General features: G+C 58.6%; 1 protein-coding gene across 1 annotated transcript in view; it reads left to right on the forward strand.

The window, feature by feature from the left end:
• The window catches only part of LOC119092197 (ankyrin repeat and BTB/POZ domain-containing protein 2), a 97,947-nt gene that overhangs the window by 6,058 nt on the left and 73,208 nt on the right, over positions 1-18,681 (forward strand). Inside the window, exon 2 of the mRNA XM_037215174.1 lies at positions 8,709-8,746. The gene's annotated coding sequence lies outside the window, so the exon portion shown is untranslated. The remainder of the gene's footprint in view (positions 1-8,708; positions 8,747-18,681) is intronic.

Genomic DNA, 18,681 nt, shown 5'->3' on the forward strand with positions numbered 1-18,681 from the left:
TAGATCGTTCCGTCACTGCGCCCCTGGGAGCGGCGCGGCCTGAGACGACCGCGGCGCGGGCGAGGGAGAGCCTGGGGTTGGTGTGGTCGGGCTGCGGGCTCCACGCCTTCGCTTTCGGCGGTGGGTCCGCTGCGGCGCTTCAAGACCATCTCATGTTCAGCGTTGCATCATGCGGTTTGAATGGTTAGTGCTCGCGTGGAGATCCTCTTCATTCAACAGCGCTGGCGGCGACATATATGTAGCGGACGGCCACTCGCCGATATTTTTCCGCATTGTGAGCTTGCGGCAGCTCAAAGAACTTGTTGATATGCATACCAAGCGCAGAGCAAACCATGACGCACTCAGCCGGAGCCTGTTAAGCGTCGCCAACTCGCCGTGCTGTGGGCCAATATAAACACCGGCCCCGAACACACGACGTAGATACCATCTGCTCACCAGGCGGAAAGTGTTTGCCACAAAAAGCCCACCTGCCTGGAAAGGTGACCTTGTCGCCGTTCCAGGCGGCGGGGGGCCGCCGCCGCCGATTGTCCAGTCGAGCACACCGCTCGTCGACAAGCCACTCGTGATAATTAGCTCTCTGCGGGCTCGCCAGCCAGAGGCAGGGTGCCGGCATCGACCTTCTAGCGCCGGCGAGACTCGCCGCTGACAAATGGCGGTATTGTTCGCCACTCTCGGGGTCCGACAGCCTGCCAGACTTTGGCGACAGGTCTGCGGTCCAGGCGGTCACCAGCTGGCGACAGGTCTGCGGTCCGGGCAGTCACCAGCTGGAAACAGGTCTGCGGTTCGGGCAGTCACCAGCTGGAGACGGGTCTGCGGTTCGGGCAGTCACCAGCTGGAGACGGGTCTGCGGTCCGGGCAGTCACCAGCTGGAGACAGGTCTGCGGTCCAGGCGGTCACCAGCTGGAGACAGGTCTGCGGTCCGGGCAGTCACCAGCTGGAGACAGGTCTGCGGTCCAGGCGGTCACCAGCTGGAGACAGGTCTGCGGTCCGGGCAGTCACCAGCTGGAAACAGGTCTGCGGTCCAGGCGGTCACCAGCTGGAAACAGGTCTGCGGTCCAGGCGGTCACCAGCTGGAAACAGGTCTGCGGTCCGGGCAGTCACCAGCTGGAAACAGGTCTGCGGTCCAGGCGGTCACCAGCTGGAGACAGGTCTGCGGTTCGGGCAGTCACCAGCTGGAGACAGGTCTGCGGTTCGGGCAGTCACCAGCTGGAGACAGGTCTGCACTCCAGGCGGTCACCAGCTGGAGACAGGTCTGCGGTCCGGGCAGTCACCAGCTGGAAACAGGTCTGCGGTCCGGGCAGTCACCAGCTGGAGACAGGTCTGCGGTTCGGGCAGTCACCAGCTGGAGACAGGTCTGCGGTCCAGGCGGTCACCAGCTGGAGACAGGTCTGCGGTCCAGGCGGTCACCAGCTGGAGACAGGTCTGCACTCCAGGCAGTCCCCAGATAGAGATGGATCTATAGTCCACGCAGTCACCAACTGGAGACAGATCTGCAGCCTAGGCGATGACTGGCTGGGCTGGGGTCAGGCTGGGGACAGGTATATAATTATGGCAGCCCGCAGAGGGAGATAATCATTTGGGCCAGGCTGTCACCGTCTGGCGACAAGCCTGCGGTGCAGACATCATTGGCCAAAAGCGGCTTTAAAGGCCAGACGGAGCCTGGCCGCCGGGAAGCGCCGCCGCGCCACCGCAGCGGCCCATCGACCGCCTCCGAAAGCCATCAGCCCCGCCGCAGCGGCACAAAGCGTCTCCACGTCGACCCATCCCCTCGTTAATGAGTAAGAAAGTGACTCCGCGTCTGAAGTCGGCCAGCCGGCCTGGGCGGCGGCGGCGGCCGGGGGCTCACCGCACATTGTGCGGCGACAGCGGCAGACAGCGTCCATTCTTTCCACGCGTGAAATATGGCCCGGCGTCGGTTTCATCACGACCCATCCGGGGAGCGGATCGGCCCCGACCCCGATGGTGGGTCGTGGGGCCGGCGGGGCTCGGCTGGGGCGGCGTTGGCCGAGCGCTCAGAGCACTCAGAGCACAGTCGCCAAGCTTGGAAGATGCCAAGCTTGGAAGCCGTGGCAGAAGCTCCGTGCGGTGTCTTGATGGAGAGACCGGGATGGTGCCAGTGTCCTGAAAGGTGGCTGAGCAATTAGAAGAGGGTGAGGTGGTGCGGTGTGGCTGGCGTGGGTCTGGCTTTGGTAATGCAAGAAGCGGCTTCCAAAATGTACTTGGATGCGAACAGAAATTACCTGTTCAGCATCTTTGACGCAGAATAAGTAAAATATAGATTTTGAAGAAAGGGAATCCGACGGTCTGGGCTGTGGTTTTGCTAAAGTCTGTTCATTCGGCCGTCTCTTTCAGCAATCAACTTTTATCTGTGGGCAACCTGCCAGCGGGCACCATATGACCATTTCAGTCGGCGCGCCCGAAAGCCCAAATCAGCATCATCGCCGCATATTGCCGGCACAAACCTGACCACCTGGCCAGCTTTTTCCCGAGCGCTGTGTATTGGCGGGGCCATCTTAATTCCACCAAACGAACGCCTGTTGGCCGACCGGAACAGATGTGAGCAGGCAAATGAGCTGTCCTCAGTGACAACAGGAGGTGGGTGAACGGCCAACTAATCACTGGCCAGACGCCCCGGGCCGACCCACCGGGCGACGGCAGCTGGTCTCAGCCGTCACCGACCGGGGCCGTGTGTGCAGGGCCGTTGTTCGCTCTCTCTACGGTATGGGTACCTCTCAGCACCTCATTCTCAGAAGAGAAAGGCGCGCAACATGCCACCAGTAGCGTGGTGAAGCAGGCATGCTTAGCGCTCTTCGGGATGAGCGGGAAGGCTGAAGCCATGAACTGTGGACTGAGGGGATCAGCCCAGCCCACCGCGCAAAAACGGCCTTGTCGGGCGAGCGGGCGGGCCACGACTACTGGCAGCCGGGAGTGAACTCGCTCGGAACGACATGACGACCATGCCCCCATTTGTGGGTCCGGCGGCCTCGCCACCCGCCAAGATGCAACAAACGAGGCCGAGCGACGACGGCAAAGTCGAAGCCACGCCTGCTTCAGCCTATCAACGATCCGAGCCTGGTAGCCAGTGGCGGTGGGGCAGCGCCTGGTGCCGACCGACCGTAGTACCGACTCGAGCACGCCCTGTGCCGGCCGATCACAGTACCGACCCGAGCCCGGTGACCGGTGCCGGTGGGGCAGCGTCTGGTCCCGACCGACCGTAGTACCGACCCGAGTCCGGTGACTGGTGCCGGTAGGGCAGCGCCTGGTGCCGACCGACCGTAGTACCGACCCGAGTCCGGTGACTGGTGCCGGTGGGGTAGCGCCTGGCGCCGACCGACCGCAGTACCGACTCGAGCCCGCCTTGTGCCGACCGATCACAGTACCGACCCGAGTCCGGTGACTGGTGCCGGTAGGGCAGCGCCTGGTGCCGACCGACCGTAGTACCGACCCGAGTCCGGTGACTGGTGCCGGTGGGGTAGCGCCTGGCGCCGACCGCAGTGCTGACCTGACCGTCGCCTTCAGTGCCCCGGCATGGACCACCAGTCTCCTGTCTGTCACCGGCTTCCGGGCGGCCAGCGCCCGTCGAGGCCGTGGTCGGGGCGGGGCCGGCGACCGGGGAGCGGGCCGACCTACATTCGGCGGTGCCGGTCGCCGGTCGGCGGGCACGGCCGGCCCACCCTGCGGTCGCCCGTGGTCTACAGCGGCGCCGCTGGTGTGCCGGCCCCCACACCGGACGCTGTGCTGCACACCGGGTCCCTCTCTGTCTTCACCGGGGTCCGCTCTCGGTCCGGACGTCCTAACCAAGCGGCATGAGGGGACCCGGCGGCCGGCCGCGGTACGGCCGAGCCCACCGTCCGGACGCGGGCGTGTGGACACGGCGGCTCCTGTCAGGTCACTGACCCAGCGCCGCCCGTGCAGCCCGGATCGTGGCTGGAGTGGACCGCACGGCGCGTCGGGACCGGCTGGGTCAGACTGGGACACCGCGGTCACGGAGTCGCTCTTCGGTGGCTGCTTGACACCTCTCAAATATCTCGACCGGGAGATCGAGCTTCACGAACGCCTGGAGAGTGGGCGGAACCTTTCGGGACATCTCAGTGTCGGGGCGGGAAACGCGCTGCTCGTTTGCCACCATGAGTTGAGCTTCAATGCGCGGGTTTGATCACCTTGTGCAGAGGTTCCGCGGTTCTGCACGAACAGCGGCTAGCTGTGGCCCTCGGGCCGGCGTCTGCGTCCGGGCCTGACCTCAGGTCTCGTGCTGCCGTGCCGCTGATCGCCGGCTGTGTCATAAGTCTAAGAGCAGGGCAGCCCACAGCATGCGCTTGGCTGCGGGCGGAGGACCGAACAGAGCGTGCCTTCCGCTGCGGACGCAGACCCCGACCACAGCATGCGTTTGGCTGGGAGCGGAGGACCAGGTCAGCGCGGCGTTTGTTTGTGAGGGAGCGCCCGGACTGTGGTGCGTGGTTGATCACAGGACCGCGGCCTGGTCGCCAGAACAGACCGCAGCCGCCCAGATCAATGAACGTTCCTCACAAATACCTCTGAGCTGCCGGGTGATATGCTCAGAGGATTCGTAGAGAACGCAAAGTTGCGTGCGATGTAACACGCCGGAGTGGCTTTCAACTCGGATGAACGTGACCCCACTCACCACTATTTCGTGGCACTAGCCGGTCATGAGCCGCGACTGACTTGACAGGCTTTGAAATTCATCGAACTGTTCGTTGAAAAACACCAACCTTCAAAAGCGCGAAACCGCTATCGCTGCCAACCGTCAGTCACTGCTGATAGCTCAAGCACTATCTCACAGCCGCGCCATCGAACTCAGAGAACTCAGACCGAGAAAGCTCAGACTCGGAATCGCTGCACTTCTGCTGCTAAGGCGCCTGAACCCAGCTGGTTTCTGCTGAGTACCACTCGACACGAGCGTGGGGCACGAGTGGCGTGCTGGCCTGCGGTGCCGGCCGCTCGGCGGCGGCATCCTCCATTTGTCATCCCGCCGGGTAAACAGAGCCGCGCGGGCAGCGGAGATGGGCAGATGCGGCCTCTAGCCGGCATTCCGGCACCCCACAGGCTCGCCCAGCTATGTGGACAGAGGCTGCGGGCGTCAGCGGAACCGTTGACCCTGCCTTCATCCTCGCCGCATGCCCCTAACTATCTATCAATCTGCCTCCCTGCCCAGCCTTCCCGTCCAAGGCGCTGCCCGGTACGGAGAGTTGACAGAAATCCCAACACGAAATCGCGACCTGTCGTCTATTCAGCGATGTGCCCAGACTGGGCTCACAGCTGCGAAACAATACTGCTGGGAATATTCTTTTAATCGCAGAGATAGTCAGTTTTCGCCTACGGGTACCCGGTCCGACGTCTTCCATTTGTGACCCCCGCCTGGCCGGCGAGACGAACAGCTCTGCGGACGATCACTTTCCATCTGCACACATCGGGCGCTGCAGACCGCATTCCAGTGTCACCTGACCTTTCGAAGATGATAATCGGCACTTCGTGCGAAACGCTAAGTTTAATGGAAGCCAGCTCCCATCAGGACGACGGATAAGCGACCGTGGCGAGGATAATGAGAGGGTGCCACGCCGGACCCATGCCGGTCCCCTAGCGGTCAAAGTGCCATCTCAATCTCGCAAGGACGCTTGGCGGCGTATATTGCATGCCAAGCTTTTAAAACTCTTTATGTTTGAAGTTGACTTTAGGTTGTGAGATCTATCCTGCAATCGCAGCGATGCACAGGGAGGGTGATGTCTGCGTGCTGAAGTAGCCCTGTCCTTCTACGAGGCGTGCCGCTCGCTCTCATTGGAAGCCCTGCCGGCTCAGCCCAGACCAGCGCGGCTTTCATCTCACACCCGCGGCATATTAGCGCCGCCTCGCTCGGTCTACACGATTACATGTGGCCCCATCCTTTCGAGGCAGCGCCTCTCTTCGAGCCTGCCCTCGCAAAAACCATAGCCATTCCTATGCGTCCGCCGGTGCCCTTGGCGGATGCGTGTCCCCGGCCAGCGCAGCCAGCACAGCGCTGGCCCGGCCGCCCAGCGACCCCGCCTCGGCCGGCGCCCGTCACAGGAGAATGCGCGGAATGTCTGCACCATTCAGCCGAGCCGCCGACGTGGGAGGACCCCCGCTGGCGCCGGGGCCGCCGCGGACGGCGGCGCCCACCAAAACGGCAGCGGCTACCCGGCGGAGGCGACGCCAGAACGTGCGCGGCGACCGTTACTGGACGCGTGGCCGCGGCCCGGGGAATCCGGACGGGAATGCGTCCAGGCTGGGGCGGTCCACCGTCATCGGATCTGGTGCTGACGCTGGAGTCGTGATGGACGGGACGATTTCAAGTGGATCAGAGTCTCCGGTGGCTATAATTATGAATATCCTGCCTCGAATTTTACCGTTTTTGTTTGAGTACAACGCCATTATTCTGGACCTAGAGTTGGTTTGTTGAAGCAGGCAGAGCGCAAAGCAAGTGGACGTTCAGCTCAACTTCCGGTAAATTTCTTGGCATTAGTTATTTACTATCGGAGTGACAGTTTGACTTTGGTTTTCAACAACTCAGATAATGTTCAGAATGCTTAACCACTTTCAATGAAACCTTTAGCTTTCGTTTGCTACTTATTCCACTGTCCCTTTTAGCCTATGCCTGGGTATAAACCTTCTACTATACTAGCAGTAACGGTGCTTGCGTTATAGCAATAAAACACTGCCTAACCAAACTTCACAGTCCACTTGAGCATCTATTTAAAGGTGTGTCAAAGCCTTTGGTGGAAATGCAACTTAGTTTGTCATCACACAATTGCATGCATTTAATGGCCTAAGCTTGTCTAGATCCACAATAAACCATACAACCGTCGTAAGAGCTCTAAACGTTGTCATGCCAACATGCATATATCGCAATGAATTTTAGTGGCATTTTGCATTGGTTTATCCCATTTGAAACTGGTCAGCTAACGTGCCAAAAAGTTGGGCACATGGGCATGCCTAATTCAGCCTAAACCAGGGTTGTTGGGGTTTTGGTTAACCAGTCTTGGTTAGGACCAAGATTTCGCCAACAATTCGACCAGAAACCGACGTACTAAGCCCAATTATTTGGCATCATCACCCGCACTTCCAACTGATGCATGCTTCTACTTGTGACGTCGTCGTCACCTGACTATATGGCATTACCTGCTTCTCACCATGGCAGGAAATGCACCCAGCTGATAAAGCTACACAGCGTCGCCTGCCCCCCCCCCCCCCCCTCTCTCTCTCTCACCTTGGAAGGAAGGGCAGGCACCGCGGGAAATCGAGCCCCGTACCTCTGTGTCCCAGGAGCGCAGCTTAACCACTACACTGTCGCCGGCAACCCAGATACCTGTGAAGTCGTCACCAGTGAACAGGGTTCCTAATTCATAGATATAAACTTCAATTGATGGTTCATTTAGCTTGAGACCGCGTGGAAAGAAAATCATGCATATGCGAAAGGCATGCACCTGCCTGGATGGCCAGTTCCAGTTCCAGTGCCTAGGTTGTTCCAGGTGGCTGGCACCACCGCTGTCCACTAGCACACATTCCAGTGATTATTTTTTCCTACCTAGTCTAGCTCCACGCCGCAGCAGCATCTGCCTCCGACACTTTTCCCTCTCTCCTCATCAAACCGTTCCCGGCAGAGGTCGCTTTCAAAGGCTACATTTTTACACACACGGGGAAAACGTAGACGCTCCAGGTGACCCACTTCCCGACGCTCGCCCGCGGGAGATGCGTCCAGGCGAATCCCGATGCTTTAGTACATGTGCATTGCCAGATGGTTTTACGTCGATGAACGCCACTGCTTGACTAAATTGAACTGTTTCGTTGTGAAATGAATCGCGAATAGCCGTCTATCATGCTTATGGAATGTTCTTGAATACATTGACCGATGTCCGCGAAATGGAAGGAGGGTAAATAGAGCTCTGCTTAAGTATCAGCTGTCATTGGTCTTAGTGTCAAAATCGGTGTACCCTATATTGTAGCCGTTTTATCTGCTGTCGAAAACTAGATGGATCTACCAGCGCATGCGCACAAATTACGAGATAATTACAAGATAAAGAGTCGGAACGACCGTCCCAATCTGACCGTTTGCGCTTTCCCATTAAAAATGCTGCAAATGTCTAAGAAAGACGTTACCCTGCTCGAGACCCGAAAGCTCGGCTGACTCTGAGCCGGAGGGTCTGGTCCGCTCGCCACTGACGTACCGGCTGGACGTTCAATCATCGCTTGAGGAAACTGTCGTACGCCTCCATAACTGGCGCAGCCATGACAGCCGTGCAGGGCGACGAGCGTGCCAGCCGTTACGCTACGCTACACGCCGCTCGAAAGCTACGCTAGGACACCTTCGGTCGTGATGGTCCGCAGGGATTGTTCGATATCAATTAATCCTGCTTTCGATAGGCTGCCGGTCACAATGCTTCATTGGTTGATAGACTTTGGGTGACTTAGCAGCGTAATAAAGACATTCAATCATAAATTATAGCAAGGCCTATGTAGAATCCATGCTATGAAGATTGCACTGTGAATTCATCGCCGTTCTGGAGATGCATCCACCGTGCCCTGTTGGTTTTTGTCAGGCTACCTTTGTACTTATTCTCTGGCATATTTCGTATGGATCGCTGGTGAATCATTGCCAGGTACCATGTGTAGTGGGCTGAAGCTATAGATAAAATGCATCAAGTTGGCTCCTTGTTTTACCGATGCGTTTTTTCCAGACGCTGCGACCGAGCTGCACAAGAGGTCATTTTAGCAGGTATGGTCATGTCCGGCAAACCCTCATGATGAAGTTGACGGAAGCTGTTCATATCGTGCTGGTTACCACCGCTTTAGCTCATTTTCAATGATTAAAGGCACCTCCTTCCGAATCGCTGAACCACACTAGTCCAAACCGTTTTGCGTACTGACGAGTGCTCTATTCTACAGTTTTCACACACAAAAATATTATATCAGCTGACTGATCTGTGACGTCATCGGCTGAGGCCTGCACGAAGACTGTTGCCTCCACATAGCTGTGATTCCCTTCCGGCGATAGACTGCGGCTCTCTTCCTGCTTTCGATCGCTGTGATGTAATTCGTGGAATGATTTAACTGACCCCCAGTCAGCGCCAACCGCACCATGTGAGGCCACATCAGATCTTCACCAGGGGTCGTGGGAGGTCATCTTCCGGGTGTTGAACCAATGTGATTTTTGCGCCATTTGTGATGAAATAGAATGTGCAATGAGAAGGGCTTGAAGGTGGCATATTCCCATACCATGCAACTCTATGCAGCATTTGAACCAGAAAGGCGGCATAAATAGATCCGGTGAGGAGACCTGAATTCGATCTGATCTGATATGACCTTGATCTAATCTTACCTTGGACACCGACTTTTTTGACCGTATGGAATGTCCCGGAAGCACGAGAGCACGCTCTTTAATGTCAAAAGCTGAACGATTGATATTCCGGCTGCTAAAAGGCACTGCAGTTGTTCAGATATTTTGGTGATTTGGCGGAGGGCGCCCAGTGACGTCATCAATCACGTGACGGATGTCAGCTTAGTGATTTCTGGGATGAGATTGTCCGGGGATATCGATTACCGCTTTGAATGTGCCTCATCCGACTGCTCTGATACACCAAGTGGATGGTGCCTTTGACTCCCAGCAGGCAGTCGCAAGTGGCGGCATGCCCCGTTCCCGCTGCGTTATCCCTGGACAACGATTATTTCCTGCTGATTAGGTGATCTTAACGCTGGATCCGTTTGCGGTCCGGTACGGTTTCTTTGAGCGTGCCGTGTTTCTGTATTAAGCACCGCATGCACGCTTTCCGAAAATACCGGAGATGCTATATCTCTGGTGGTGTGCACGCAGCGGGGCTCAGTTCCGTTTAGCTCAGCAGGTGCGTACTACATTTCAGGCGATTTGAGCTAAGCTGCCACAGGTAACATGAGTTCGTTGCTGAGTTTTAATGACGCGTTAACTGCGTTAGTTATTTGTGCACAGATAGCATCAGTTCACCCCAGCTCCAGCATTCTATATTTGTTACCGGGTCCGGCATACAACAGGCATCAACAGCTACTAAGCCGGAGTGAAGCCAACACCAGTTGTCTTCTGGCGCGCAGCGTCGGTAGTCACAGCGCTCCGACGCCTAGTTACTTACAGAATCCCTGCATCCTTACCCGGCGGTCTGGATGCTTTGACGACCGGTCATGTAACGACACTGCAATGTACGTGCCTGGATCCCAGGGTTGGATCCCGAGTGCCACGTGAGCCTTTGATGACAGAATACGAGTCCTATATTTTTGGGAGGTGTTTTTAGAGGCCGCGTGCATGTTCAGAGGCCGCGTGGATGTCTGCAGAGTGGGTTCGCACCACTGACCGGTGATCACGATGGTCAACTCGACAGACAACCGTGCGAAGTGGCCTCCTACACCCGTGACGTGATCAGTTGACCCCCTGACAACCTTCTGCACCGCTGACCGGTGGCTAACCACCAGTGGGCCCTCTGACAACCCTCTGCCCGGCTGGCCGGTGGCTAACCACCAGTGGGCCCTCTGACAACCTTCTGCACCGCTGACCGGTGGCTAACCACCAGTGGGCCCTCTGACGACCCTCTACCCGGCTGGCCGGTGGCTAACCACCAGTGGGCCCTCTGACGACCCTCTGCCCGGCTGGCCGGTGGCTAACCACCAGTGGGCCCTCTGACGACCCTCTGCCCGGCTGGCCGGTGGCTAACCACCAGTGGGCCATCTGACGACCCTCTGCCCGGCTGGCCGGTGGCTAACCACCAGTGGGCCCTCTGACGACCCTCTGCCCGGCTGGCCGGTGGCTAACCACCAGTGGGCCCTCTGACAACCTTCTGCACCGCTGACTGGTGGCTAACCACCAGTGGGCCCTCTGACGACCCTCTGCCCGGCTGGCCGGTGGCTAACCACCAGTGGGCCCTCTGACAACCTTCTGCACCGCTGACTGGTGGCTAACCACCAGTGGGCCCTCTGACGACCCTCTGCCCGGCTGGCCGGCGGCTAACCACCAGTGGGCCCTCTGACGACCCTCTGCCCGGCTGGCCGGTGGCTAACCACCAGTGGGCCCTCTGACAACCCTCTGCACCTCTGCGGGACGCCCGCCGCGGCCGCCGTCGCCTCGCCTCGCGCCGCTGACCGGCGCGGCGGCCGCGCGGCGCCGCCATTGGTGGCCGCCACTGACCTCTGGCGGAGGAATGCCGACACGCGCGCGCTCAAGCCGCCCCGGTTCTGTGATCTCCATCGCGCTGCGTGCCGGCGGAGATGACCGCGGGCCCGGCCGGCGCCCGGACGTGTTCTCCTGTCCCGGCCGCCGGTCCGCGGACGGCGCCGGCCGGCCCGGAGGAGGCCCGCCGGCCCGGCGCCTCTCGCCGTCTGCAGTCGGCCGCTGCCGGCCGGTCGGACCTGGCCGGACGTTTCCCACCGGCGCGGGACCGGTGTCCGGCGAGACGGTGGCGGACCCGCTGAGGCCGGTCGGAGCTGCCCACCCGGTCGCCGCTGTGCCTGGCCGCTGTGCCTGACCGCTGTGCTGGCCACCGCTGTACCTGGCGTGCTGTGCGGCTGCGGGGCTGTGCGAAGCTGGACCGAGTCCGTTGCCGTCGAACGCTGACAGCGGTGGTCTGTCGGGCCAGGCTGTATCAGATCGCCAGCTTCCGCGCCTTATGCCGTGTGGAGAATACCTGATTTCGGCATTGGCGCGGACGTTCGAGCTACATGTAGCAGTGTTCGATTCATGTAATTAGGTAGCATATATGGAATACCTTGTGAGTGAGCGTTTAGTGAGGACGTTTTTGAATGAATCTGTTATCGAAGTTTCTGCAAAGTAACGTACAGTGCCTTCTTCAATCGAAGATGCACCTGCACGTGTTGCCTTAGGCCGATCAGGCATTACCTACACACCTTTTTGGCTCGTGCTCGCAAAGCCTGAATGATGCATGACCGCAACATTTTCCTTCAATAATCTCCAGCTCGCCGCCTCGATACCCCGACCACCGTTTAGATTGATCACGCGATATTCACGCCACGGCGCGGTAATACGGCTGGGCTGCGCGCGGCGGGCCCGGCGGCGCCCGGCGGGTCACGCACCGGCGCCGAGGCGGAGCTGAGCGCCCTGTCCGGTCGGCCGCGGCCAGCGCCGCCGCCTCTGAAGTGTGTCATGGCACGTCGCCGTGTCCGGCGGCCGGCCCCGCTGCGGCCGTGCTGAGCGTCGTGCGGTGTCACCGGCGGCGTGCAGTGAGTCAGTGACCGACCCGACAGCGCTGCGGAACCGGCCGCCCGCGGCGGCCGGCCGGTCCGCCTGCCGGGGCCGGGCAGCGCTGGCGGTGCGCCGAGGCAAGGCAGTCTCGTCGCTGCTGCGTTTTAGTGAAATAAGAACGAGCTGGAAAGAGAACAGGCGCATTGGGAACTTCTTACGACGTTCGCCGAACGTCAGTGATGCCGAAAAGATTATGTCATTGGAGCATCCAACGATCTGTATTTGGCGAATGTCCGTCAGCCTAAGGGCCGCGATTGACCGCCAGGGTCGGCAGTCTGCGGCCGGTGGCTGTTCCAGCCCACGATCAACGCCACACAATGGTCGACAGTCCGTCATCGGCGGCCGGCCGACGGCACTCTCCCGCGGCGCGGTCGACGCACCCTTATATGCCGGCCACGTCGGCCCGTCCGATTTGATTGAGATAGGAGGCTGGTTTGAAGGCGGCGCCGCGGGTCGAAAGCCGACGTCCGCACTCGGTGGCGGCGGGCGCCAGAGACGGGCGCCTGCACTGGGCGCGCCTCGCGGCGTGCCAGCGCGGGCCACTTCCTCACCCGATGAAAACGAGTGTTGCGCAGTCAGTGTGGGCGCCGGTAGAGCGGCTGCGAGCACCTTCAGCGACCGGACTCTTCGCATGGCAGCTGGTGATCCTGGGTGCTGGTTTCTGCAGGTTTCTGCCTCCGGCTCAGTGCCCGATGAAGCGGAAGCGCCCGACCGGTCTGGCCGTGTACTACGTGGCCAGTGTTTGCTCGCTAGCTTTCTGGTTGTTGCGTGGGACAAGCCTGCCCGTTAGAGGTGCTTAACGGATTCCAGGGAATCCGGCGGCGACGTGGAGGGGTTCACAAACCAGGTCTAAAAAAATGTGTTTGTCTGCTACTTACTGGAAAGATTGATCGCCCCAAAAATCACCTTCAAATCTAGAGCAGCCTTCCACACCACCAGCAAACGGGTACGGTCTTAGAATGTGGTCCCTGCAGTTTTATGCTCACCCATAAAGTTCTCCAGCACTGAGAATGGAGAGAACAGGAGCAGAAGCTTGCAGAAGTTTATGGCTCATTACGCCCTTTTAGTCAATAACAACCCATATGGTCACTTTTCTCCTTTTTTGTCTAGAAAGATTTCTGTGGCGCCCCTCCACCCTGACGTCACCAGCACGCGCTGATCATGCTCCAGCTATTGATAAAAGACCGCAGCTGAGCGGTGCTCCCGGCCGGCCACTTGGTATGGACGGCATCGGAGGCGCGGCCTGGGCGTGGGGCCCGTGATCAGCATTCCAACGGTAGATAGACGTGGAAGTTTCTAAGCAGGTCAAGCAGGTCGATCGCAACGCGCAGGTTTGGCATGCCAGGACCTAGAATCGAATCAATGCTGGGCTCTCATTCTGTCTGCTAATGGTATGCATGTCGAAAGTTATGTGATGTTTGGCTGCCGACGTACGTTTTCCTTCCGGCCGAGGCCCTGTGAAGACCTGCTTTGTGCGAAAGGAGGCTACCCGGTTAGCTGGGACTCGGGATGATCTGAAATGCCAACATAGCCGATTATCACTGGCCGTGCACCGTTCTATCGCCCTATCCAAGGTCTTCTCGCGGGAGAACTGAACCTCCGGCCCCGAGGAAACACACAGAAAGTTTGACCCGTCTTCCCCTGTCTTGTCCCTGTTTGCAGCTTCCTGTGAAAGCCTCTCGCCTCCTTCTCTGCCTCCCAGCCGCCGTGACATCCTTCACCTCCCTCCTCTACCTTCCAGCTGCCGTGACAGCCCTCGCCTCCCTCATCTGCCTCCTCGGCCATTAGCCAGGGCTCGATCAAACGATCCGTCGCGTTCCTCTTCCCCGGCCGCCTGGCCCAAGGGCGCTGGAGTCGAGGAAGGAATGGTGATTGATACCAGTGTAATTGCTACGTGTTGCCACTTTAAACGCAGCTTTGACACACTTGCCGGCGATGAGCGGGCGGCGCGCCTCCCCCGAGCGGCGGCGCCCGCTGCTCGCTAGTGAAACTCGGCCGTGACTGCGAGCTGTGGCACTCGGAATTTGCATCAGAGGCGAACCGAATGACCCGTTTGGGCGCGCACGGCTGTCCTTGAAAAACGGGATGCCCACTTCGGATTGGCCGAGCCTGACAGTGGCTCTGCGACGGAGCACGCCAGCCGGTGGCACAGAGTTCAGGCTCGTGAGGCCTTGGCGGGACGCCCGCCGCCCATCCATCGCTACATGGCGGTGTTGACAACAGAGGCCTGCCGCAGACTTTCCGAAGGGTGGATGGGTTTACGTCCTCCCCATCTCCTCAATCACATCCTTTTCTCTAGCCCTTGGTGTGGGCCGTTCGCGCCAAGTTACACGGCTTTTAAGGTATGATAACTGGCTGTCCAGCTGGTGTGCTTGTTTCGACCGTTGTTCCCACAATTTGGAGCGGCCCTGGTTGACCCCTGACACGAGGTTTTGAGGTGGGTGTGAGCCGGTCAAATGCGTGCTGAGTGGTGGATGACCTCAGTTCATAAGTTCAAGCGAGAAATTGCGTGCGTCGCTGCGTCGGTGATCGGCCTAGAAATGCAAGGCCGCAAAGAGACATTCAGGCGTCAAATCGTGTTACGAAAGCAGCCACATGCACATCAAGCGCTCCTGCTCTGCGTTGGCTGTCTTAAGTAACGCATGATAGCACACGTGTTAAAATAATCCTTAGCAGACTGAGTCCTGACGGTAGAAGATTGCGTTTTGCTTTGCCCCTGGCATTCCTCTACGACGTTCTTTACGCTTGTCGGCATGCATGTACCTACACGTGTACATGTGTGCATGCTCGTCTGCAGTTGAGGGCATGGCGCATGTATTGCAGGAACCTCGTCACGCACCATCGCTGAGCATGCGTCGCGGGACGAGATATGCCTGCAGACGCGCGGTCCGCCGGAGTCTCCACGGCGGGGAGCACTAGCTCTCGCGTGATACTCTCCCATAATGCGGCGGTGTGGGCATGCCGCACATTTTTGCCCCGGTCCGGCGTCACACGGGCTTAGCGCCGCCCCGCTGCCCTAATCACCGAATCGTGTTAGCCACGCCCGCCACTCTGCAGTCTGTTTGCACGAGGTGCCGGCCGTCGGAAGCGCCTGCCGCCGCGCCCCCGGAGCAGCAGCACGCGCCAGCGAGGCTGGCCGGGGTCGGGTGACGACGGGCGCTGCAAAAAGTGGCGTTATCGCGCGGCTCTGCCTCACGGAGCGGCACGGGCGCCCCCCATCCCCTCCCCGCTTAAGTGGCCGCTGTTTCGGCCAGAGACTGGCCCTGAGCGGGCTCGGGACAGCGTCCGAATGAATCATGTTGCACACGTCATATTTGCAACGAATGCACCTTGCAGCGGAGCACCTTTTTCCCTCTCCTCTCCCGTAGCCTTCGAATATTTAGGATTGCCGAGACCAGGACGGCAAACAACCATGATGATTTCCTTACAAAGAATACAAATCAGCTTCCGTTCGGGCTCATCTGGACGCAAAGCGATGAAGTGGCTGTTTTGTGTTTGAGTGCACTGCTGCAACCGCATACTTCAAATGCCCCGAAACTTACTCCGCTGTGAAAGCCATTAAACAAGGCTCACGTGCGGTACGCCTCATGTGGGCTTCGACCGATAGACTGTGCGACGCATGGCACATGTGGTCTCTAGACAATAGACTTTGCGCGACGTTCATGGCGGTATTCATTGTCGCATATCTTTAAGTTGCATATATCTCCGCCACTCTACAGAGGCTGGAGACCTACCTGTGGATTACATGAATGATTCACCGTTGACAATGATGTATTGCCCTGCTGTCTCGATCTAGGTGCAGCGAAGTTCATTACCCACCATGACGGGTCTTCCGATGAACATGTGCATCAGTGCGGCCTTGGATGCTTTGCTGTGGAATCATGTTCTCATCTCCATTTTTATTGTCATTTACATTTGTTTTGGGGCCAGGGCATACATTGCACGTCCCGTGAGAGAGAGATAAATACAAAATGGTCGCAGCTATCTGAAAGCTGCTTATTATGCCTAACTCGCATATGGTAATGGCAAACCCGAGGTCGAAAGACTAGATGCTGGAGAAAATCACATCATCCCCATGCATGACCACAGGAATCATCTAGAGGGCATCTCTTAGTCCTTAGCCTCTCAGTGTCGATCTAGCCCTTCACCGATACGGAACGATTGCTGCGGCTGGAACCAGCGCCAGCCGCTCCCACTGGTGGTCACTCACTAGCCAACATCAGCCCCATTCTTTGACAATGCCAGCCACTGTTACGCGCCAACACCAGCCACATTCACGGACTAACATCACCGCTCATTTACGGCCAATGGGTACCACCAGCCACACGCGTGAGTCATCATTACTGACACTCATGGGCAAGGTTATGCTTTGGTCTTCAGTTGCGGGGGGGCTAGTTCCAGCCTTCATCCAATTTTGAGAAGCAAGAATGCCAAATCCGGGAGAAAATATGCTTTTGGGATGCCTTGGAATAGGTACAGCCATTTTCACCATGCAATTCCTCGATTTATTTTGCGAGAATGTGCCCCTGCCCATAGGCCAGCACCAGTCGTGCTCGTGAGCCGGCATCAACCACACTCATGCGGAACACCAGCCACACTCACGTGATGGACCAACACTAACATGGGCTCTTGATCCCAAGCGAGCCGTGAGCGTGAGCCAGCACCAGCCACACCCGCGTCAACCGGCACTGTCGGCGGCTCACAGCAGCGAATGAATCCGAGCGGAAGATCGAGGCCGCCGCAGGCAGCGGCTGATAGAGGGCCGTGGCGCCGCGACCCGGTCACTGGCCCAGTCAGCTGTTTCGGTCGATCACGTGACACGTCCGGAATGCCGCCGCGCCGGCCGGCGGGGACGCCAGCTGCGGAGCTGCGCCGGCTCCTCTGGACCGGACGCTGCCGAGCCGCACCCCTGCAGCCCGCAAAGACGGGCTGAGACGCTTCCAGGGCGGCGGAGGGAGGACGCGAGGAGGGAAGAGACATGTGGATAGGCGGGGAAAGACACCTGCGGGAAAAAGAGAGTGGGTGTGATGGTAGGAAAGACAAAGAATTATGGAGAGCGGAGTACAGGTGATGTGGATGGATGGTGTAATTGATTGATGGACAACATGCGAAGTATAATGATGAGAACCCGTTGGATTCCATCTAAATTATAACCCACTCAGCATAGCTCAAAGCGAATTGTTTGCATCACTTCTTCCGCGCTTCAAGTCCCGAAGACACATGTAACAATCCACAGTGCATCGTCCCGTGTTTATGTAACAACACAGCATGGAAGTCTCATATGTTTGGAGCGCCTCGAGTTTATCCGATATTTCTCAGCTTTAATATGACGTCTAACGGCTCGTTGTGCAAACAGTCAGCCTAAAGTAGTAGGGTAGACCACGCGAAGCAAAATCGCAGACAACGGACCCAGCATCAATATATACAGATAGATTCTGCTCTATACATTGGAAGATATCTCAGACGTCAAAACTATTTTTAGCTGTTTCACTCGTATTGCGCCGTAAGCGCATTAACTCAGTTGCCTGAACAGTAGAACGGTCCAATGAAGTTCAGTTGTTCAACGTTACTAACTGCGTAAACTGCTTAGCAGCAGGGTAACGCAGCTTTGTGCAAGACCAAGTTATGAGGAATATCACACGCACATGCAACTTCACATGCGATTTCAATTTCAATTTTGTGAGACCCAGGTTTTTACAGGGGAGAACGGCAAGTTCTGTAGACGACAAACAAGTTTACGGCTGGAGGCGGAGCCGATCAGATATTGTGCGTGGTGGGGGCCATAAGACGAAATGCTGCTGTGGCGGCAACAATCAGCCCCTGCGCTGCCCGGCACCCATGCTCCTTTCACCTGGCACCCAGGTGGCGGCGGCGCGCACGACCGCCGGGACCGGAGAACGGCCGTTCGTTTTTGTCCACCGCGCCTCAGCCGACCTGATCGCATCTCCACTTCTCAACGAGGAGAGAGTCAAAGCCGCGAGATTGCCGAGTGCTGCATGCAGTTGGCCTTATTCGGGACGTCGCGCTGGGAGCTGGAGCCGGCGCCGCCCGCCGCGTGCTTTCCCGCCGCCGTGCCAGCACCACGGCGAGGGGGCGAGAAGCCGCAGAACCACGAGCGGAATGCAACAAGCCTCTTGCTGTGTTCGTCCAGCCCGCGAGGGTGTGACAAGGACCAATGGCTACCCGCCATCCATCGCGGCCGTCCATCTGCAGGTGTGACCTCAGCCCTCGCCCGGCAGCTCTGGCTCCGCAGCTGAGGTGCAGCCCGGCGCCGGGGCCGGCGTCGGTGCGGGCGGCGCAGCGCGCGGTCAGCGGCGCCGCAGGGCCACGCCGCTGCGTCGCAGGTCACAGCGGGGCGCCGCGGCGCTGGCTCAGGTACCGTTCGGCCTCTGCAGTCCTGCAGCGACCATGCCCGATGGCTCCTGGTGGTGCAC

The sequence above is a fragment of the Pollicipes pollicipes genome, unplaced genomic scaffold (assembly GCF_011947565.3).
Source record: "Pollicipes pollicipes isolate AB1234 unplaced genomic scaffold, Ppol_2.1 Scaffold_3447;HRSCAF=4054_pilon_pilon_pilon, whole genome shotgun sequence".
Lineage (NCBI taxonomy): Eukaryota > Metazoa > Arthropoda > Thecostraca > Pollicipedomorpha > Pollicipedidae > Pollicipes > Pollicipes pollicipes.